The 23,434-nt window shown below is 41.7% G+C and overlaps 1 long non-coding RNA gene across 3 annotated transcripts in view; it reads left to right on the top strand.

Moving 5' to 3' along the window:
• Positions 1-23,434, top strand: part of LOC134478492 (uncharacterized) — a 95,963-nt gene that overhangs the window by 45,410 nt on the left and 27,119 nt on the right. For all 3 annotated transcript variants that reach the window (XR_010051132.1, XR_010051130.1, XR_010051131.1), the window contains exon 3: positions 18,162-18,302. This is a non-coding gene — a long non-coding RNA (uncharacterized LOC134478492). The remainder of the gene's footprint in view (positions 1-18,161; positions 18,303-23,434) is intronic.

Raw genomic sequence — 23,434 nt, forward strand, 5'->3', positions numbered from 1 at the left:
ACCTGGTGATGGGAGCTGATTCATAGTAAGTGAACCTCTATGAATCACTGGTCCTGGCTGAGGTCTGTCGGGGCCTGTGAGGCCAGAGATACCTCAAAGGGCAAGATAGGGTCACAGCTGAAGACACCTTGGCTCCAACCTAATTAAGTAAATAGAGACTGCAGCTGCAGGCATCTCACACCTGCAGTCTCAATCCTACCATAAATGTTATCTTGCAGATAAGATGGGTCTCCTAAATTGGCTTATCTCACTCACTACTTGGGAAAGTCTTTGAAGTGACCGGGAAGGCCTGCTCATTTTCTATGTTTTCCTCAGTTTCTCTGCCTTTTGTCTTAGTCCTAATAAAAGTGGGCTGGGTCACCAGCTCAACTAAAGGGCTCCTGGAGCCCTAAAAATCATACACTTTGTCTTTTTTTATTTAACCTCCACCATGCACTTGTTTGGAACACTTGTTCGGAAAATCGGGGATCTAGGTCAGGACCCATAGGTATAATTTGCATTTTAGAGATGAGGAAACAGAGGTAAATTTTTATTTTTGCCCAAAGTCACTGGCAGTTTTGGCATCAGGCTCAGAACTGGGGTAGCACTTTATAGCTAGGTAGGGTAATACTTGAATAAATATCCAGCAGAGGATTTTTACTTGGTAGAGGAAATAAATGACAACATAGGTAATGAATAATAAATAATAAATGGATGCATATGGATTAGAATAGCTGAGTAGGAATTTGGTTCTTTCATGACAGATGCAGTAAATACAGACTGTACATTGTGATCAAACTGTGTTGTATTGCATAGTCTTTTGTCAAAGAAAAGAAAGTTTAAAGCATTAGTGAGTTCTTGAGGTTAAAGACCATGTTTGGTTTGCAAAACTCTAAGGACAACGCTTGTCATCAGATAAATTTTCAGTAAGTGGGTCTATCAATGTGGTTCATCGTGTGACCAAAGGTCTAGATCAGTGCCAACCACTCAATATATATTTATCTATCGAATGAATGTTTTAGCATTTTTTCAAATTTCACAGTGTTTGAAGTCCCTGAATTCCCCCAGGGTTATGATTATAAGGCAATGAAAGATATTCACTCTGAAAAATTTTGTCCTAAATCTATGTTCGTCTATGACACAGATTTCCTACTTAGATTTGGTGTAGAGCTACTGGGTTTGTAAGGGATTAGAGCTGTCTGCAATAGAGGAGGTGAAACCTTAATTCTCTTTGAATCAAAAGCATGGCTTGAATATTTAGGAATAGTGGCTGATTATTTCTCAAAAAGCTGGCTTATATGTTTTATTTTAGATAAGCACTATAACCAGTTTCACAAATCTAGTGAAATATTTTAGCAAAAATGAATTATTTCAAAAGGAGCATATATTTTATTGTGATATTTCCAGGATGACTGTTAACAATTGTGAATCAGAAATGTTTAACTAGAGACAATGAAGATAGAATGCTGTTTTATAAGGGTCTTATGTATTTACAAATGCTTAATCTTTGCTGCAGATTTTGGCTAGAAATCTCTATGATTATAGTAAAATGTTTCAGAAAGAACATTATTGGGGTAGACTAAATGACTTGCTGGATGAAAATAAACCCACTACAAGTTAGAAATTGTGGAGCATATCTGTAATTCCAGCATTCTTTAAGGCTGAAGCAAGAGAATCACAACTTTGAGCACAGCCTGGGCCATTTAGCAAACTCTTATCTTAAAATATATAATAAAGGAGAGCTGGGGATGTAGTTCAGTGCAAAGGCCCCAGCGTTCTATCACCAGTACCAAAAACAAAAGCAAAACCCCCACCACTGAGAGAAGAGATGTGTTTAAGAATTGTGCTTTACTACAAGTGTTCTGTCCTCTAGTGCAGACAGTGCATATAACTGGGATTTTGATTTCCAGAACATTGTTGTGCTGCTTTAGATTTCTTTATCTATAGTTATAGGGAAATGGGGTATCCATGAAAAGTGAGGGAGGACATACTTTATCATCTCTCGGAGAGATGGATCCTTAAAAATCATAGAAATAATAGTACATGCATGTGTGTGTGTGTGTGTGTGTGTGTGTGTGTGTGTGTGTGTGAGAGAGAGAGAGAGAGAGAGAGAGAGAAAGAGAGAGAGAGAGAGAAACAGTTTTCCTCTTTCTATGTAAGCCTCCAGTAGCGTCCTCAAATATCTGTGTGAGACCTCAATTTATTGAAGCTACTGGAGACAAGCGACGAGATGGTGAGACTGTTAATAATTATGATGTGCAGTTTTACTGGGGTCGTGGGCTTGGTGAATTTCTTTCCAAAGGAAGAAGGCAAGGACAGGAGAAGGGTGAGTACAGCCAATCCAGCCCCTCATTTTCCAGCTAACTGGGAGCTGTTTGTGACAAATGTCTCTCTCTCCATCAAGGGCATTTCTTCCATTTAACAAGCGGGCAGGAAGAAGACATTGCCCAAGTACAGGATTTGGTTTGCAGTGAGCTACAAATCACATTCCATTTATCAGATCCTACAAATGACAGGATATCATCGAATCCCTGGAGAGCCATATTCATTAAAAAGAAATCTTAAGTAATTACAACAATTAATTGACTTGAAACAGTTTCTGGTGGATAAGGTTTACATAATTCATTTGCCAGACAAAACAAGCCTGATGGAATCTGGGAACACGTTATTTAGGAGTACCCCTCTGTGTGACAAGGTACCTTCATGAAACATGTTTATTAATTGGGGTGATATTTTTTCCTTCAAAAAATAATTTGTAAAGTGAGAAATGGAAAACCGACAAGATCTTACAGACTATTTTGAGTCCACACAATTGTTCTGCAGAACCTCTTTATTTTCCAATAATACTAAAACTGATGAATGAAAATGAAAATGGATTCTGTTAATTGAGATCCCTCTGAGTTTGTGTTTTGGAGGAGAATTAGGTGGCCCCGAGCAAAATCCCCCCCTAATTAATCGATTATTTAGGACAAAATCAAGATCCTGTCCAAGAACCTTTATCCCTCAACTAATGTGCATGAAGAATTACTCTTGTCAAATTAGTATTTTGTCAACATTATCAGCCATTTTCCGTAAACATTTTTTATCTCTATCGTTTCTAAGAGAGAGGGCTTGTGATTAAATTTGGAGCAGGATATCAATGGAGAGCTATAACAAGTGATTTCATTTATGGGCTGTGAAGGACAATTTTTTGCTCACTTTGTATAACAAAACAGGACCACAGTACCAAGCTTTTGCTAAGTCAGCACCCATGGAGAAGTGACTTAGAAAAGCCAACACAGCAGGGGACCATCTTTTAGTAGAGTTCCCATGTACCTTATTGGCTGGCAGGAGAAGGATAATGATAACTCAGGAAAACAAAAATCACATAAATCATATGTTATAGAAGATTTGATTTTGCTGTATCTTCTGTATCTTTTTTTTTTTGAGTCATGCTTTATCATATTTGTGGATTTTCTTTCATTCTTTAGGCTTTTCTTATTTTTAAAATTAAATTTTTTTAGCTGATAAAAACTTATGCACATTGTTGGGATAATGTGATGTTTCAATACACAAACACATTGTGTAATATTTAAGTCAAGTCAATCTTCTCCATCCCTTCAAGCATTTCTCACTTTTTTTGGTGGGAACTTTCAAAATCCTTCTTTTAGCTCTCTGAAGTGCAGAGCACATTAATATTATGTCCATATTGAGTGTTATTAAGTCACCTTGGTTTTAGAAGTCACAGAGGCAGCCTTGTTTAAAAGACCAAAGTTGTGAGAGACACATATGGCTGTGAGGGATAGGATCAAGTTTGATTCTCCCTAAAAAAGTCCAAAACTGGCTGCCTCTGTGTATTCTGGGAAGCTGGCTGTACGTATAAACTCAGAGATGGGGGTAGACACACAGAATCACTTGGGGTGGGGCTGGAGCATCTGATGCTTTGACAAACACCCCCAAACTATGACCATCAGTTAGATTCAGACTCGTTGAAGACCCCGCAGAGTGAATTTAAGTTTATTGGTGCATTTGGAGTTTATTCCATGTCCCCTCTCCATCCCCCTCATCTTCCCTTGTGGCACTCATTGGTTATCATATTTTCTGGAATCTAGATTTTCTGTGAAAAGTTGCAGAGTTCTGGGTTTTATCCATCTAACAAGTTTTACTAATCACTGAAAGCTGGAGCTATAAAATGACTAATGTTTCCCCAAATATGTATTTTCTTGAATTTCTTCCTGGCTATACAGATTTGCAGTGTTCATTCTATTTTTCAAGTCTATAATTGCCACCTGGCTTAAAAAAAATAACTTCTCTTTGTTGAGGTTTTCCAATGGTTGATTTGTTTTAAGAAGATCTATAATGGATTGTTGAAGTGGTTTTATGATGGTTGATCTCTAATTCTTGGAAATCTTTCCAACATGAAAGGTGTCAGACATTGTCATGTGTTGGTTGTTTTACCTGGCTTGTGATTTTCTTGGAATGACAGGTAATCTTCCTTGGTATTCTGGACCTTTTGGCCATATGGCAAGTGACTCTGGGTTTCATTTAAATGTTTTCCTTTATTTGTTTATTTTATTTAACTGTCTTCCCTTCCCTCCTCCATTTCATTTTATCAGTCCTGGTGATTGAACCCTGAGCCTTCTCACTGTGGTACATTCCCCTTTCCTCTCCCCCTGCGTTTTAATTTTATCTTTTTGAGACAGTGTCTCACTAAGTTGCCCAGGCAGAGCTCAAACTCATATATGTGCCTTTGGCCTCCACCCAGAGTGTGGGGTTACAGATACGCACCACCACACCCAGCTTAAACCTTTTATTTCATCAGGCAGTCATTCCATACAGGTTCGTTCCCAACACTTTGCCTCATTTTCAGGGCTGTGGTTTCTGAGCCTTTGCATCATTGTTTGTTTGGGTATATGGTGCCAGTAAGGAGCTCAATGGCGCCTCCTGTGGGCTTGCTGAGGGGCTTCACTAGCTGAGCCTCCTGCACTGTCTACTTTGGAAAGGGACCAGGAGTTTTCAGGAGAGTAAGGAGGTAAGCTTCTCTGATTAGGCTCCTATTGCAAGGCAGCTCTGATATTTCTTGGTGGAGCAGAGGAGTCTCCAGCCCTCTGGACTGCAAAAGTATCTCTTCCAGGAGCTTACCCTTGGCTGGTCTTCAGGACACAGCAATTCATTCCCTTTGGGATGGTGGGTGGTGGCTGTCTGCCTCTAGTTGTTGGATCAACTTCTGTTCATTCCAGCACAGTGGGGTTGCAGCCTGACTGTCTTCTGCTGCTCAACTGGAGGTGGGAAATGCTGAGCCTGGGATATTTTGTTATGTTGAGTGAGATTTTAGATGCCCTGCCCCTGTGATGGTGCTCCAGTTTGGGGAATCCAAACCCCACTGGTTTCTACCGGTAGTGGATTGGTAACTGGTGGTCAATCCAGTGGAACTAAATCCGCGTGGTGCTGACTGTGGATGGCCCACCTGAGGACAGTTGCCAGCATAAAAAGGAGACTTGGAGAGGAAGAAGTAGCATTATTGGTTCTTCTAAGCATTGTTGTTTGGTGCTGTTGGTTCTCCTGTTGCTGTGGGTTCTCCTGGAGGAGTTAGTTGAGCTTCTTTCTTGATATGAACTTGGCTGTTCTTAGCATCAGAGGAGCTCAAGACCTTGGCTGTGGTTCACTTTGTGGGAGCTCTGGTCTTTGATTTACCACTTTCTGGCTCCAGAGGGGAAGATGTGTGCTGTTCAGTCTCCAGAAGTTTGTCATGATGGCTTCTGGATATGAACGTGGCTATTCTCATTGTTGGAGGAGCTCAAGCCCTCATTGTCGCTCAGGATGGCTGTGGTACATTTCAGGAGAGTTCTGGTTTTTGAGTGTTGCTTCTTGGCTCCAGTGCAGAACCCTCAGCCTGCTGGCACAGCTCCATCACACCCCTGGCATAGACTTTCTAGCTTCCATATTGACCTCAGGGCTTTCCTGTGAAACAGACTTGCTTGAGTCATTGTTGTAGGCTCTAGGCCTCCAGCCGGACTTCTGGGAGGCATTGTCATGGGCTGTCAGTTTTCAGCTGAACTCATGCAGGATATTGTCATGGGGTCTAGGCCTTTGGCCAGATTCTCTAGCTCTCTAGTATGTGGACAGATTTCATGTACTTTCTTTGTGTTTGACTCCTTGGATGACCTTTATAAATAGTACTATAAATTGTGTGCCCTGTGTATGTTTTCCTTGAAAACTCTGACTACAACACCACCTTTGAAAAACTCCTGCAGTAGGAAGGAATAAAAGAGTTGGGAATGTGCTGGGTGTGGAGGTTCAATTCTCAGGTAAACACTGGTTAGGTGATTTATAGTAATAGAGCTCAGCGATCTGGGAATAAGACAGAGGTGGTGGAATTGTAGTCACCTGAAATCAGAATGGGAAAGATGTGGAGAGCTAAAGGTCAAGGGATAGAAAAGAAAGATTATTGGTCATTGTAAGGACAGCAGAAGAGCTGAGAAGGGCCAGCTGATGTAGAATGGCCAGTGAGGTTGATGATTGGAACTGCACTCAAAGTGAAGAAACTGCTCAGAGATGGTGAGGATGCGGAGAGGGTTCTATTTGGAATGATTCCCAGTTTTTGTGGTCTGAGAGAGCCAGAGAATGCAGTGGGCAGCATTGGAGCCATCTGGGGAGCAGTGCTTTGCCTTGGGCAGTGCTTGTCAAATACAAATGAGTGTCAGAGTCACTGGGATCATGGAAACCTCACCCCAGAGGCTCCTAGTTCACTAGGTCCACAAGGAGCCTGTGAATTTGCTCTTCTATCTAGCTTCTAGGTGATGGGCATCCTGTGGTCCTGGGAAAACAGCCTGAAAAACAATGACCCAGGAAACCACAGGCTTCCACTAGATCAACAGGCTTGCAAAAGAGGACAAAGCAAACTTGATTCTCACAGAAGATTCTAGAAAGGAAGGTTGATGAGGCTGAGGGAGGGGTGATTGGAAGCCTGGCGTCACGCTGCACTGCACCTGGTGTGCATTCAGGCCTCCCCACACAGCAGGGTGCACTGGAGAGATTCCAGCTTGTCCCCAAGAGCCGTGAAAGTGAGCATGGACAGTTCACATGTATCCAGCACTAGTGATTTAAAATTGGATCCTCTCCATGCATATTTAACTTGGCTGATGCCAAAGAAAGAGGAGCAGCGCATTTCACTGCATCTGAAAGGGCTTTTGATTCTGAGCCAGTGTGGAGTATACTTGGCTCCCTCACAAAAGCTGAAGAGCTTCCAGCCAAGGCCTTCAGCAAAACCTGGTGGTGTGAGGACTTTATTCTTTTTAAAAAAACTTTCCAGGGACTTCCTATTGCAACATTTCCTATTGTAATCCTATTCCCCCATGTTTGTGGGACTCTACAGCCTCAGATCACCTCCACTTCAAGTCAAAAATAGTTTTAAAAAGTTGAATATGTACAGACTTTTTCCTTGTTATTCTCTAAATAATATGGTTATTAACGGCTAATTTCTTAGTATTTGTATTAGGCATTATATCAGGTATCATGTCACACTAGTTATGGTAAGTAATCTAAAGATGATTTAAAGTATGTGAGAGGATATGTGTAAGCTACATGAAAATACTTTGCTTTTTTTTTTTTGCTACTGGGGATCAAACTCACAACCTTGCAATTGCCAGTCAGGCACTTAGGCCGCTGAGCTAAATCCCCAACCATATTTTGTCATTTTTGTATAAGGGACAGGAGCACCCACAATCTGGGGGTTCCTAGAACCAGTGCCCCACCAAAGGACGGCCAAATTAGGAACAGGCTCTTCACAGCTTGGCTTGAGGTCATCTCTTCTTTCTTTTCTGGACTCAAGTTACAAAGGACGTGTCCTACGTGTCCTGCTCTAGTACCAAGACCTTCACACATTTTGTGAGTTTTTTTGGAACACGTTTCCTCTTGTATTGTTTACCTAGCTTCTAGGGATTCTTCTAATATTGAGTTAAGTATTTGTTTTGGGAAAGAAACTTTCTTAAACCATTCTTACTAGAACATCTGCCTCCTGCTTTTTGCAATACATCTCACAGCTGGAATTCCATGTTCAGTGTTCATTTCTGCTTTGTTCTGGTAATTCTAGAAAGCAGAGGGGTGACCAACTTGTGTTGGTTTTGTGGGTTTCTCCCATGTGTACAACTTCAAATTCAGTGTTCTGGTCACTCCGCAGCCCCAGGCAGACCAGGGTAGTTGGTCATTCTAGCCTTGCTCGCTCCATACCCGCAGACCTAAAACAAGACTGGCACATACATTGTGCTCAGAATATTTACATTAGGCAGAACTGAGGAGTATAGAAAGCTGACAGAAGACAAATTGTCCCTTATTCCAACATCCTCTGACCCCAAAAGATATTGCTTGAGATAGGAGAAAAAAGATGGCTAAGAGCCATTATTCAAAATGATTCTGGTTTCAACCTTCCAGTTTGAAAGTCAGTAAGTAGATTTCAGGAAAATGACAACGTGTAAACCCTTCTGCTGGGCAAGAAACTGTCTCTGGTCATTCATTCAACAAACACTATGTTTTAAGACTCATTTTCAAAACACTCCCACTTCCCCACAAGCTCACGAGTAAGACATATTCACTTTCTTGGAATATTCTGGTATGCGATTACCTACATCTCTGGCAGCTATGAATCTGAATGGGAGTGGGGGATGGTGTGAGATCTGGGGATGAAGGGAATGGGCGCCAGGATTCCTGTGTCGTCCTGGGTTATGCTGTGATGATATTCTGCTTCCACCCTGATGTCCCATTTTCTCCAGACTCCCAGGGACATAAATGTCTTTCAAAGTAAATGCATGATCTGTGTCCATGAAGAAATGAAGTGCATTACAGGAACAAAATGTCCCGAGTCAAGCTCCAGTAAACAAACTTGGTAATTCTTCTGGAAAGCTCTTTGTAATTTTAAACAGACTCTTGAGTGCTTGAAACTGTTTGGGAGTGTTTATTAACCCAACATGTTTCAGAGTCAGCATCAAGGACTGCAGCCTCCCAAACAAGAAAATTAGAAAGCATGTCTCGTTCCCACAGCGATAGAAGAAGGGCAAAGGCTATTAGGACAGCTCATCTCTTACAATATTGAAAACACCCTGACAGGCTTGTCCAGGTCCACAGAAGAGCCCAGTGGAGCTGGGGAGGGAACAGCACTACAGCGGCAGCGGCAGGCAGGTGTGTGGTCAGCTTGCTCCTGGTATGAAGGCAGAGATCAAAGTGAGGAAAGAGGAAACTGACATGCTTCTTCTCAGACCCATGCATGATTCCTGCTCTGAAGTACGTCTTGATTTCAGAGTTTGAGGGAAATGTTCAAGAAAATGAGGGGGTGAGATTCTGGAGAGGAAATGGGGAAGGTACCCAGGAGTTCTCACCTGCAGAGAACTAATTCTTTTTGTGAGGAAAGAATAGCAATTTCCCTTGTTGTTCTTGGGTCAAGCAGCAGTGGTAGAGGGAACTAGAATAATCCTCCAAGCGTTCTTGACCTTGAGAGTCTCCCCAAAGATAGGTATTTCTATCACAAGATGAACCTGTGCACAGACAGTACAATAGATTACCCCAATCCATTTTCTGGTACTATTTTGGTGGTTATATTACAGATTAAGCTAAAAGTTTAGTTGCTTACAATACTCACCATTTTATTATGGGTCAGGCATCTGGGCAAGGTTCTGTTGGATGGTTCTTCTGTCCCTCAAGGTATTGACTGTAGTTATTTAGGGGTCAATTCAGTTAGCAGGTAGTTTTATCTGGTTTGGAGGAGCCAAGATAGCTTCCTTCACAGGTCTGGTCCCATGGAGGGAGAGGTGACTGAATAATGATCCCTAAAGGCACCAGAACTTTAGAATGTTAACTTAAACGGCAAAAGGGACTTCACAGGTGGGATTTAGTTACGGATTTAAAATGGGGAGATGTTCTTAAATTACCTAGGTGGGCCCTAAAGGTAATCAGAACTGTATTTCTAAGAGAGACAGAGTGAGATTTAAGTGCAGAGAAGGAAGTGCCATGGGAGGACTGGGAAAAGATGCTCCAGGGTTGACTTGGAAGATGGTGGAAGAGGAAGAACCAAGGAACACGTGATATGCTGGTCTTACTTGGAAAAGGCACAGAACAGATTCTCTACTGGAACCTCCAGAGGGAGTGAGGCTGTGCTGACATCTTGGACTTCTGACCTCCAGAACTCTAAGAAAACAAATGTTTTTTTCTTTTTAAGCCAACAAGTATGTGGTAATTTGTACAGCAGCCACAGGAAACTAATATGGTAGAGGTGATCAGAAGACCAGACTGAAGTGAGACTTTGTAGTGGAGTTTCTGTGTGGCTCTGCAGGGTGGAGCTGGTCTTGTATTCTTTTTATGGCAACTTAAGGCTCCTAGAGAATGTTCCAGAAGAAAAGGAAGAAACTTCCAATTTGTCAAAGACTGTGAACAGCAACCACACAGCCTGCCTAGATTCAATGGATGGTAGTGAGAGACCCTACCTCTGCCTAGGAGAGGTGTCAAAGACTTTGTGGCCATCTGCTTACTTCAGGAAAGGATATTCTGAACGCACATGCCCTTCTTCCTATGTGTCAGGTCACATTTGTGTGCTTATTCCATCTATTGACTATCAACATCCTGGTTCTCTGATGGGCAGAATCATTTACTGGTTTGACAGAGGGAACAGAGTGCTATAGATTCTTCTGTATTCCTAATGGAATAGTAAATCAGATTGCCATAAGTCATTCTAAAAAAGTGCAAAAAAATCAGTGAGCTTTACACAGGACACCCATTCATTCATTTTCTTGTAGTCTTTCTGCTGAATTTGCTGGAAGATAGACACTATATTGGCAACTGTGACCACTAATATAGAAGGCTCTGTGGCAAAACTGACAAATGCTCATTGAAAAACTGATTGAAAAATAGAGGAGGTTAGATTTCTCTCTTCTTTAGTCTGACAGACTGGTAGACAGACTGGTAGACTGGACCACAGTTACTCAGGAAAGATCACTGTCACTTCCTCTTCCAGCCCAGTTGAGGAAGGGTAATATTCAGAGTCACTCACGCACTTCCCCAGCATTATTTCCTGTGATCCTCATAACATCCTCTCTCTGAGCTTATTGTTTCTAATAATAGGAAACTAAGCCAGAGAAAAGTCCCTGTGCAAATTAAATGATCCAGCCACAACTGTGGGTCAGCCTTTCTCCTTTTACAGCTGAGAGGTTTCTTGGGGATAGGCACGTGATGAAAGGACAGAGGCAGGTCTTCCACAGATCTGTTATGCCATTCTTTCCTCATTGCAAAAGCATGCTGATTCCACACAACTGGCTAACTTGACGAATGTTTAAGTCTTTAGACATCTGGAATTAAAATGGATCCGAGATGGGGTCATTGCATCAGCAACATGCAGTGTACGCTGGCTATTGTCTTGAAGCTCTTTAGATAATGCTTTTGTATTTGGTACTACAGTGAGGGAATAACACAGTCAGGGAAGAAAACTCAGTAGATTCACCGTATTGGGAGGTTACAGCTGTTCCAAAGTATAAGTCCAGGTGTGCACAGAAGCCCATGAAAAGTGCTACAATGAGCCAATTAGCCCCTCTTTGTGTGATCTCCAGGCTTTTAGGAAATTATAACAACGTAATTTGGTCAAGGTTCTTTAGAGGAACAGAACTAGTGTAATTATAAAAAGAAACATTCGGTTGACTTAGAGGACCAGAGAGTGGATAATTCTCTGATGGCCATCTGCAGGCTAGAGATCAGAGCACCTGGGAGCTGCTCAGTACAAAGAACTGGAAGTCTCAGAACATGAGGATGCAGCCCCACCCTGAGACTGACGTTCTGGATGCTTATGGAGAGTTGCTGGTGGGATACGATGTCTGTGGGTGATGGCAGAAGCAAAAGATATGCTTGTTCAAGAAGAATGGAGTGTGGGCAGGCACTGGATGGCTTCCTGTTTCCCTGATTTTGTTACAATTGAATCTCAGGCCTATTGGACTGTATTTCCTGTATTCAGGGTGAGACTTCATCCTATCATTTCAGTGACTCACTCACCAATTATCTCTGGAAACCTTTTCATAGACACACTCAGAGTTATGTGTCACTAATTTTCTAGGTGTCTCTCAGTTCACTTAAGTTGATAATTAAGATAAACTGTCACAAACATAAGAGCATTAATGAAGGTGAAATTCGACATAGCACTACTAGAGACCACTATACTATGGTAGGGTTCATTTTTTGTTCAGAAACTTGTGGGACTACTTTTTCCTATGTGGGAATCATAGTCAAATATACTATACTCTTAGCTGAGTTCAAGCTCTTTGGGGTGGGAGAGGTTTTCAGAGTCCCAGTTGAGTTGCTATCATCACCTCTACTCTTCATTAAGATCAGGCTATAGGCCAGTGTGCCAATCTCTTTAATTTTCAACTTGACTGTGTTAAGAAGCTCCTGCAGAAGTGATTGGATTATAGCTGTGCTACACTTACCAGCTGTTAATCAGAATTAACAGCTAAATGTGCTGCTAGGAGGTGATGCCAAGTTAGGTGGGTTATCAGAGACTGGTCTTTGAAGAATATATATCTCTGTGGTTTTCTTTTCCTGCTCTCTGTTTCCTTGCCAACATGAAGTGAATAGCTTTCGTCCACCATACCCTTCTGCCATGGTTCTTCTACCTTGGATCCAGCCAATTATGGACTGAACTTTCTGGAATGGTGAGCAAAAATAAACCATGCCTCAGGTATTTTGTTCAAGCAATGGGGAAGTTGACTAATAAGAAATATTGGTACCAGAGTAGTAGGGTCATTTCTGAAAGTACACCTAATCATGTGGTTCAGAAGCATTTGGAACTGGTTTTTGGAAGGAGTTTTAAAAGATTTGGAGATGCAGATTGGAAAAGCTCTACAATGCTGTAAGGAGACATTAATGGGCAATTCTGGTGGGAGCTCAGAAAATTAAAAGGCTGATAGGAATGTGGAGAATAAAGGGCAGGCTGATAAGGTTTCAGATGGGAATGGGGACTATTTTGGGAAGCAGACTAAAGTTGATGCATGTTATATTGTGGGAAAAAAACTTGTCTATACTTTGTTTATGTCCTAAGATTTTGTGTGAGGCTGAGTTTAAAGGTGGTAGACTAACTGATCTGATGGAAAATTTCAAAGCAGCCCATTGTTCAGGTTGTGGTATGTATGTGCTGTTGACAACTTCTATCTTGGTTTGTAGTGAGAATGAAGGAAAACAAAGTAAGTAAAAAGATTTGAAAACTTAAATTTTAGCCTCACAAGTACCATATGTGAAACTGAAGTCAAAGGAGACATAGTTGCTGAAAATATTAGCAACATTAAGAATACGCCAAGTACTTGGGACTAGGAATAGAAGAAAGATGCCTTGGAGGCATTTCAGCAATCAGCAAACCCCCAGATTAACAGGTACAAGAATATAAAACATTCATTTGAGCAGAGACATCTATCCTGAACTTCATATTTGAGCAGGGCCACATAGCAAATTGATCTCCTGGATTCATTTCCATGCTCAACCACCCAGGCCTTCAGAGGCCACTGCATGCATGGTCCCAGGCACATGACTACTGCCCATGCTCACAGAAGACCTTACATCATCTATATGCTGCTGGTTTTCCTGGCATGGTGAATGTTCTTCCGAGCCAGGCAACCGTGGACTGAGGCCTTGAAAACTGTGAGCCAAAAATATTTCTCCTACTTTACACTGGAGGTATTGGGTGTTTTCTCCCTGTGATGGGAAATGATCCTCACAACATTTATAATCAATTTTACTAGTATAATTTAAGATTTAGAAGTGACTTTTAATGAAAATTCAATTTCAGCACAACAGACTTCATAAACAGGTGACAAATGAGCATAAATAGGCTTATTTTTTCACCAGCTAAAAGAGGGAGTAGAGTGCAAGTTTCAAGACATAGGAAGCACTGTCCTTGGAAGAGAATTTAAAATGCTCATATAATAAGTAGGACTCTGTTCTATTGTGTACTGCAGGAAACCCTAAATAGCATCTTATTACAGATTTTTTTCCTTTTCCCATCAAAACAGCTCTGGGCTGGGCCCACAGTCTGGTCCAGTAACTCCAGACTCATCAAGGATCTAGGTCTTTCTCTTTTTCTCACTGATCCACCATGCTTGTTCTGATGCACAAGGCCTAGGAAGCTTTACCAAACCTCACTTAAGGCAGTATGTTTTACCCACCCAGAAGGAGCAGAGAGAAGGATAAAAGCAATGGTGGACATAAGCTACCACTTTTAGGAGATCTCCTAAGAGCTGTCACACATAGCATGTTTTTATTGCTAACACATTAGAAATGAAAAATATAATCCTTAATCTCGGTGAGCCTCTCCCCACCTAGAAATCAAAGACTGCATTACAAAGAAAAATAGGAAAAAGTGATGTGTATAGACCAAACACAAGGCTTAGAAAGAAACCTGATTTCTAGTTGGATTTCAGACCATGATATAAATCTAATCATATTAATACATTAAAATGAAACAAATCATATGTTTGCTCTCCAAAGTCACATTAAGTTCAATTTCAATACATGTCTCGTGATACTCCTTTTCTGTTTGCTAAAATTTTCTCTGGTAAAATTGGGATTATCTTTGGTTTATCCACATTTCACATTCTGGTATAGATGGTGCATACTTCACTGAATTTACTCTCTCAAAACCATGAAGCAGAAAATTCTATTCTCATGGTTCAGAAGGGTTAGAAAGCTTGTTCAAGCTCAAACACAAGGAAAACTCTAGTGGCTCCAAATAATTAATGCTTTCTGAAAATTCACTGAAATATTTGGAATTCAGGAAAAAATAAGCAATATTAGAATCTCTTCCCAGTTTTCCCTGTGCTAGCATACTGCAAGGTAGTAGAGAGAAGAAATATAAAACACAAGGAAGGGCCAGGTATGGGGGTACATGTCTGTAATCCTATCACTTGGGAGGTTATGTAGCCTGAACTACATAGCAAGACTGTCTCAAAACCAAACCAAACCAAACCACTGGAAGGTGGTGATTGCATAATGCAAAAGCAAGGTCCAAAGGAAACACTGGCCAGTCTTTCTCACTATCTCAAGGAAGCGTAATTTGGGCCTCTGGGCTCTTTCAGCAGCATTTTGTTGCTTCTACAAGGACTGCAGAGTTGACGATTAAGTACAACACTGGAACCCAAATGAGTCCAAGAAGGCAGGTGTTAAAAGCTACCTTCTACCCAACCCAGGGGAAAAGAAGCAGATTAGATTTGGGCGTGTTGTTGGAAAATTGGTAATCTTTAAGCAATGTCACCAAACAACATGAGTAAAATTAACTTCTGAAATTCATAAAATCCTATTGGTCTGTCCCCAAATCAGTGACTTGTTCTTATTAATGCTTTAGGATTTATTGTTAGGTACAATAATAGAAAATAGAACGATATTTGCATATAAATAAGTACAAAGCAAATAATCTTTAAAATAGGCAAGATTGTGGGCATTTAAAATACCATTTGATTACCAGTTTCCAATCTACTTTTCAACAAGGCGTCATTAGATATTGCTGCTGCCTCTCTGTTTCTTGAGCTATGACAGAGTGAGGTGGATGACCTCCTAGGAGGCAGAGTCCTGGAGAGACAGGAGCATTTCTTAACCGCAAACCTAGGGCACAAGTGTCTCTCGTCATTCTAAATGCTATGCAGTATGAGCTTAGAGACTGAGGAGCATTCACTTCGATGGGAACGTTCTTTCTGGATTTACAGTGTGAGAGAATTAGGTTTCTCCACTAAAAGTGTCAATTTCAGTTATTTCTTACTTTGTGATTTTGTCCCTCAGTCCATCCATCTATCCAATCATTCATCCATCCATCCATAAATTATTTTTTCCCAGTGGTGCTGGGAATGGAACCCGGGGCTTCATATATGCTAAGCACATTTCTATCATTGAACTATATACCCGACCCTCATTCAGCACATTCTTAGTGCCTTTTATGCATAGCTACTTACTGAGTTATTAGAACTGTGAGGAGAGAGAAAGAATATGCACACTGTTGTTTGTAGTGTACACTAGGGAGAGAGACATTAATGCAAGGATCATAGGAGCACAGGTACAACTTCAGAAGAGAAGTCCAAGGTAAGATGGTGTGTGCCTCAAGGTGGTTGGCATAGATTTCTTGAGGAAGAAATTCTAATTCTGGGTCTGGGGGAAGAGAGAGAAGGAGGAAAAAGAAACCAGAGGAAAAATTATGGATGTTCCTACTTATCTGCAGTCTCATTTTCCACAGTTTCAGTTATATGGGGTCAACTGTGGCTCAAAATTATTCAATGGCAAATTCCAGAAATAAAGGCATCCATTGGGAGCTTTGAAATACAGATACGTGGGGACTACTATATATTTAGGAGAAATAATGATTTGTACTAAACCCCTTGATATGGGGTGTGTAGTGAAAAGAGGTCACAAGCGATCAGTGAGTGAGAAAAGGCTGATGTTTGTAGGATGTTATGGCTTGGATCTTAGATACCCTTCCAAGGCTCATATTCTAAAGGCTTGGTCCTCAGCCTGTGGTGCTTGTGGGAGGTGGTGCAAGCTTTTACAGGTGGGGCCTTGTGGAAGAAAGAAATGTCATTGGGGGGGTGTCCTTTTTATTGGAGGTGTGCTTGAAGGGATATTAAAACCTTGGCCTCTTCCTTTTTTCCTGTGCTTCCTGGCTGCCAGGAAGCGAGCAGGCCTCCTCTGCCACGCACTCTCACCATGATGCACTTTGCCACTGCAGCCCAAAGAGAAGGGACAAAGTAACCATGCTTTAATGCCATGAGCCAAAACAAATCTTTTCCTTCTTAAATTGTTTATTTAAAGTAAATTTTCACAACAATGGAAAGTTGAATAACATACTAGAGGGCAGAGGTGGAGAAAAAGCAGGAGAGAGGAGAAAGTGTTTGCATATTCCTGATCCTCCCAGCCTAAGGCCATCTTCAGGTTCAGAGATAAATCAAGTGAAAAGAGGGAGGGGAACCTGCGCACTTACTGGGATTTCCTTTCTGACTGCTCTCTACATTCTTATTTTTTTGTATATTGTTTTAAGAGTTTATGAATACTAAGAGGCTTATTATTTAATCCCTTAGTCATGGCGGGCTATCCTCTGCCTGCTGTCCCAACCCTCACTTGTCCTTCTTTAAGCCACTTCTTTTGAATTTTGTCCCATAATGCTAAGTAGTGGTTAAAAATCAACTTAGACAAAGGAGAGGTTATTTTGGCTCACAGTTGCAGTCCATGGTTGGCTCCATTGCTGTAGAGCCCATGGTGGGGCAGAACACCACGGGAAGTGTGCATGAAGCAAAGAATGTAAGAAGGAGTGACCAGAATGCAAGAAGATTGAGGAAGAGATCAGACTCTGCGGTCCTGGCAGTGTGCCCAGGGATCTAAGTTCTCCCCACCGGCCCCGCCTCTTAAGGATTCCAGTAGCTCTCAGTAGCACCGTAGGTTGGTCACCAATCCTTTAATACAGGAACCTATGAGGAACATTCTAAATCCAAACTGTAGCACAGACTTTCTACTACCTTCCTGCTTGTAGGATCCTTTCCCCTACTGTACCGTACCTCTCTGGGTGGGTTTATTCAGACTGAATCTGTGTTGTGTGCTCTGGAATAAGCGGAAGTTGAGCTGTTTGAATGTTCTAGCTGCAGAGCAGTTTCCTCTATTCTGCTATGTCAACTACCTCTTACTAACATCCCCAAATTGGTTTACCTTGTCTCTCTGCTGGTTCTCTTACTCTCTTTGTCCCTAGGGGCTGCTTTTATTTCCTTTATTTTAGTAGCCTTTCAGGAGAAGGCAAGGCTAACACCCAGGACCAGCCTGCTGCAGCACCCACAGTTTCCTCTGACCACAGGCTTAGCCGTTCTCTCTGCCCAGTGACTGTAACTGCAAACAAGCAGAGACTGGAGGACACCTCATAAGAGATGCGGGTGATGGCTTTGCTACCATGGGTTCCCTCAGATTCCTGCTTACCAGCTTTGGGCTGTGGCTTAGTGCGTCACACACCAAAGTCTGGAGACCCATTGGGGGAGCACATAAAATATTCTGGGCCCTGTGTGGTTTTATGGGCTACGTGATCTGTAGGGCTAGGAGAGGAATGAATCTGACTGATGCTTGCTTCCCTTCAAGCAAAACCTTTAGTAATAACAATCCTCTCTCTTTCCTGTCTTTTTGTGTTTCTACAACAACTACACTGGATATGGGCATCTGGACTGTAGGTGTGGATGGAAAAGTTCAGAATAACAGGATCCGTCCGTTTGCCCTCCCGGGGAGGTGCCTTGCTGTTTTCTACAATGGTGGTCCCTCATGACCTTCTGGATGAAGCCCTGCAGATGGTGGTGTTTGGGCCTGGGAAACAGGTGCGTTTTTTGCTTTCTCGAATGAGCACAAATGAAAATGAAAACATCATGGAAACATCTGCTTAGGGAAGACCAATGAGAGAAGGATAAAAACAAAATACAAAGGAGGTCCCTCTTGATCTCTTTACCAAGAGTGTGACCAAGCTCATGTACCCGGGGACATCCAGGATCTCCTTGGCTATGAGCAGCAGAGATTTGAATAGGACAGTGGAATGACGTCCATCTATTTGGAGGCTGTGCTCCTGGGTTGGGGGTTGGCCTTACCAAGAAGCAGCTGGAAGTAAAGCCAGCCAGCTGCTGAACAGGGGATTGTAATGGAAACGCTGCCAGCCCCTTAACCATGGCTGTGCTGGGGAGCTCTGTGATGATATAGTAAATAAGGTGAACGGGCTCAGCTTATTTCATTTCACAGCTGAGCTGTGTATTGCCAGATAAATCAAATCAGGGTAAACGGCATCATCTAATAAACTGGGTCAACATATAATGTATTTGTTCAGGTTCACACTTTTATTGATTCTCATTTGATTTCAGAAGAGATATTTCAGGTCATGTTTGTACGTTTTTAGTATTCATCCCTCTTTCTGCCAAAGGAGAGACGCTGAGACGCAGTGACATACAGCTGGGATTTTTTTTTTTTCCTTTTAAATAAATTAAGTTTTCTGATTCTTGTCTTTCTGCTTTGCATCTTTGGGCATCGGCATGGGGGGAGGGCGGTGGCAGGGCCGCGTGGGGAGAGAGCCAAGAGGTAGCAGGAAAATAGGCGCCCCGTATCTGCATCTGCATCTCCCAATAACGTTTTAGTGATGTTTGCTAATGTATCATTCATTAACCATCAGCCACTATAAAAAACATAATCTATCTCGCAAAGTGGACATTATTATCGCATTAAATCATTTCACAATATACCTGAACGGTTCCACATGAGAGGCCTGGCCTGGCCAGGCTCCGATGCCTGGGGGCAGCTCTTCAGTAGTAATGAGATACGAGGTCTGTCTGTGATGAATACGATATTACTCGTGTCAGTGGTTGTGGACTGCACCCTGAATATTTCTTCTTACAGTTTTTTTTTTTCCCATGGCAAAGGAACTCAGGCAAAGCACTATTAACCCAGTAAATGAAGCTCTAAAGAGCACAGAGTGTGTCCATTAGAAGACAAGACGGTGACTAATCCAATTTTTCTTGCAGGGAGGGATGATGATGTTTGGTAACATCTGGGGACGTCAGGCCCTGCATTGCAGATGAGGCTTTGCACCCTGTCCTCTGCATGACTCTCGCATCCTACTCTGCCTTTGTCTAAGGACAACTGTGACATTGTCTCTTCCTCTCTCTCAGACCTTGTCTTGTTCAAACCACCTTGGAGGTGATTAAAACAATGCCACGGCTGGCGGAAGTGAAGAAGTGGAAAGGGAAAGGGGTAGGAGAGGAGAATGAGCCAAATGTTAAGAAGTCCTCCCACTGAGACCTGTATGGCACCGGCTCCCGGGGCCTCGGTCTGCAATGGAGACCCGGGCTGCGAGCTGCAAAAGCCAGAGTCTGGGGGTGGAGGGGGGGGCAGGGGGCTGTTTACTTTCTGCTCCTATTAAATTCACTTCAAATAGTCTTGTTTCTCAGGAAATAATCCATATTTTTTTCTCCCACCAAGGCATTTGCTTGTTTCTTTTAATTCCTCGGAAAACTGTCTGCAGACATTTATTTAAAATGTTCATGGATAAATACAAGATTCCAGAGGCCCCTTAGCTGTCGGATGAATATATGGAGAATGGAAATAAAAGTCTGTATCTGTCTTCATCTTTTGTTTTTAAACAAATACCTGTTATGCACACTCTGTGCCATGTCTCATGCAGGACACTGATTGTCCGTGGCATCAGCTTGAAACAAACAAAAGGCCACATATATCCGCCTTTAGCTACAAAGAAGCCCCACGGACGCCGTCCAGATCAGACAAATGTGTGGCGCTGTGTCCTGGGGATCTGCATGTGGTGTTTGGTTTCTGTAAGGCGGTCCTACATCATCACTTCCCAAGAGGACTTGGAAAGTGTTCCCTCGAAGAACAGCCTAGAGAACCAGAAAATGTTTCCCCACGGCTTTGGCTTCTGCAGTCAGTCAGTTCAAAAGGATTAGCTTCATTTTCCACACTGAGAAATGCAGGTTGAAGCACACCCTTCAAAAATCAGATTTGTAATATTTCATCTTACTCTAGCATATTAGCTCAGGTGATATGGAAAATGTAATTCTGAAAACATTTTGGCTTTTTGTGGTTTTTAGAAAGGGCTGCGTAGTACAGGCATGGTTTTGTGCCTAAATGGATGGGTTCTCAACTCGCCCTGCTGAAAAGACTTCATGGATTGTTTTAGTGAAATTTATTTACATTGGGTAAATATCTTTTATCCCTGCCTCTCCTCTTTTCTCTTCTCATAGAAAAATTAAAACCATTTGATGAGGAATTTCTTTCCATTCTCCACAATCCTATCAGGATAAAATATATACATGCAGTACTGAGAATTGAACCCGTACCCATGCTAGGTTAAGTGCTCTACACTTGAGCTACACCCTCAACTCCTATCAAATTCTTTTCAGATAGCATATTTATGGCCTTTGACTTTATTTAACTGTCCTTCCTTTTTTACAGGTCACTGTGAGTTTATTTAATTATAAGATCTGGGGACTATAACAAAATCTAGAAATTTAGAGGTCAAATATTTAGTGTAATAGTATTTTGACTTTTTTTTGTACCCGAGGTAGAGGGTGATCAATCTCACAACCTTGAGCTTACCAGGTAATTGCTTTGCTTCTGAGCTTTTTCCAGCCCCTATTTTGACCAGTTTTAAGATGGTTGCTTCATTTTGTTGTACAGATGGCCCCCTATTTAACCATGGTTAGACTTACTTTATTCCGTCTTTTCTTTTCTTTTCTTTTCTTTTTTTTTAACCTTATGAAAGTATAAAAGCACCAAGCACTCAGTAACAGTTTCCACTGGGAAACTTGAGTTTGTTAGATCTCTTCCCCAACTAGTAAAAGCTGGTTTGATCAGCGTGGTGGTAACAACCACGGCAGCTCTCAGTTTGCCCAGCAGTAGTGACCGAGGCAGCCAGTGCTCAGCTGCGAAGCTAGGGTGTTGGGTGGGCTGGGCGTACGAGGTACGTTTTCAACATGGAATTGGTTTATCAGGACCTAATTCCATTAAGAATTGAGGGATACCTGTGTATTATTTCATTGAGATATTATTCCATTTTCATGATAGTAGAACATACTCTTAATACCATTTGCTCAAATCTAGGTACTGTCATAGTTTAACAGAAAAAAGCTGTATCTTTTCTCTTGAATTTTGGGCTCTCACGCATCTATTCCTGGATTGTGCTTTCTTTTTGCTCAACTCTTCATTATCTTTTGATTCATATTTTTCCCATTTATTTGTCCAGGCAGTGTTCAGTGATATTGATCAGGGATTCCCGGCTTTACCGTGTGTTGTATTTCCCAGAATGCCCATCAAAGTGCTTGAGCACAAAGAGATGCTGTAAAGTGTGCTGAGGGGAGGTGTGTAACTGTCTTCTAGTTGGATTTCTAGGTCCGGCTTTGGGCTGATGCAGGAATGTTTTCAGCAGGGCAGCAAGAGGGATTTTTACTTCAGTTTTCAGGTTGTTATTTGTCTGGAAGCTGTGCTGGAGGCCCTGGCAATCCTAAGTAATCCTGATCCTTGTTCTCCCAGCAGCCTGAGCCTTCGTACCCCTATGCTGTGCTGATGTTGGACTTACTGCTACCCTGTTCACATGACTGGATACTGTTCATTCTACTTGCTTATTCAAAACCCATGTCAACTTCCTCTGACCCTCTCAAATCCTCTCTTTACTTCATTTCCCATTAACTTAAAAAAAAAACTCGCCTGTGCTTTCCACTGTATTATTATTTAAAATTTTCTGGTGGTTGAGATTCCATCTCACTCCAGAAGGAATGGCTAGCATCAAGAAATCAATCAATAACAAACACTGGCGAGCTGTGTGGAAAAGATTGCTTCTCCAGTGTTGGTGGGAGTGTAAACTGGTACAATCACTGTGGAAAGCAATATGGAGATTCCTCAAAGAACTTAAACTATAGGTTCTATTTGACCTACTGTTTCCCCTTCTAGGTATCTTCTTGAAACAGTTAAAGTTGTCAGGCCATAGTGATATATACATATTCATGTTTATAGTAGTACAATTCTTATCTAAATCTCACAAACAACCTATATGTCCACCAACAGACAAATGGATTAAAAACTGCAATATTTATATACAATGGAGTATCACTCTTCCTTTAAGAAGGATGAACTTGAGTCATTTTTTGATGTATCCCAAGAGCACAATCTTAAGTGAAATAAATCAAACACATAGGCTTAAATATCACACTGTTTCTCTTGTGTGCAAAACCCAAAGTATAAATATAGAGCGAAATGGAGCACAGACTTCAGGAAGTAGGAAGAACTTGTTCATATGGGAAGGAGACCATGAGATGGGGGAAAAGGAGATAGAAAGAAAAAAAGAATTGAAGGGAAAAATGGAAATAGAGGGGAGGGAGATAGGACTGTAGGGGGGAGAGGACACGTATGTATAGGTCCTGTGAAGACTATGGTCATTATAGACTGCAAACACATACTAATAAAATGCTTAATAAAAGATATACTCTTATCACAGCATTTTAAGTGTACAATGTAGGGTGGTCAGCTACAGCAGTGATATTTTACGAGCGGTCCCTAGAGCTTATTCATCTAGCCTGATTGCAAGTTTACAAACTTGGATTAGCAACTTATTTCCTTCCTCTCCCAGGCCTTTATCCTGCTTTTGTCTCCACGAACTTGACTATTTTGAAAGCCTCACAGAAGTGGACACATGCAGTATTTGTCTTGCTGTGGCTGGTTCATTCACTCAGTGTGATGTCCTCAGTGTGTCACTAAACAGAGAATGCAAATAAAACCACAATGAGATATCACCTTGCACTGGCCAGGGTGTCTGTCATCAAAATAGAAAAGATTTTCACGAGTGGTAGGGAAACTAGAATCCTTGTACACAAGGATGTACAAGGGAATGTGCAGTGTTCGTGGAAAACAGTACAGAGATGCCTCACAAGGTTAGAAATAGAACAACCACATGACCTGACAA

The sequence above is a fragment of the Cavia porcellus genome, unplaced genomic scaffold (assembly GCF_034190915.1).
Source record: "Cavia porcellus strain 051 isolate PalLab524CR breed Dunkin Hartley unplaced genomic scaffold, mCavPor4.1 scaffold_13, whole genome shotgun sequence".
In the NCBI taxonomy this organism is placed as follows: Eukaryota; Metazoa; Chordata; class Mammalia; order Rodentia; family Caviidae; genus Cavia; species Cavia porcellus.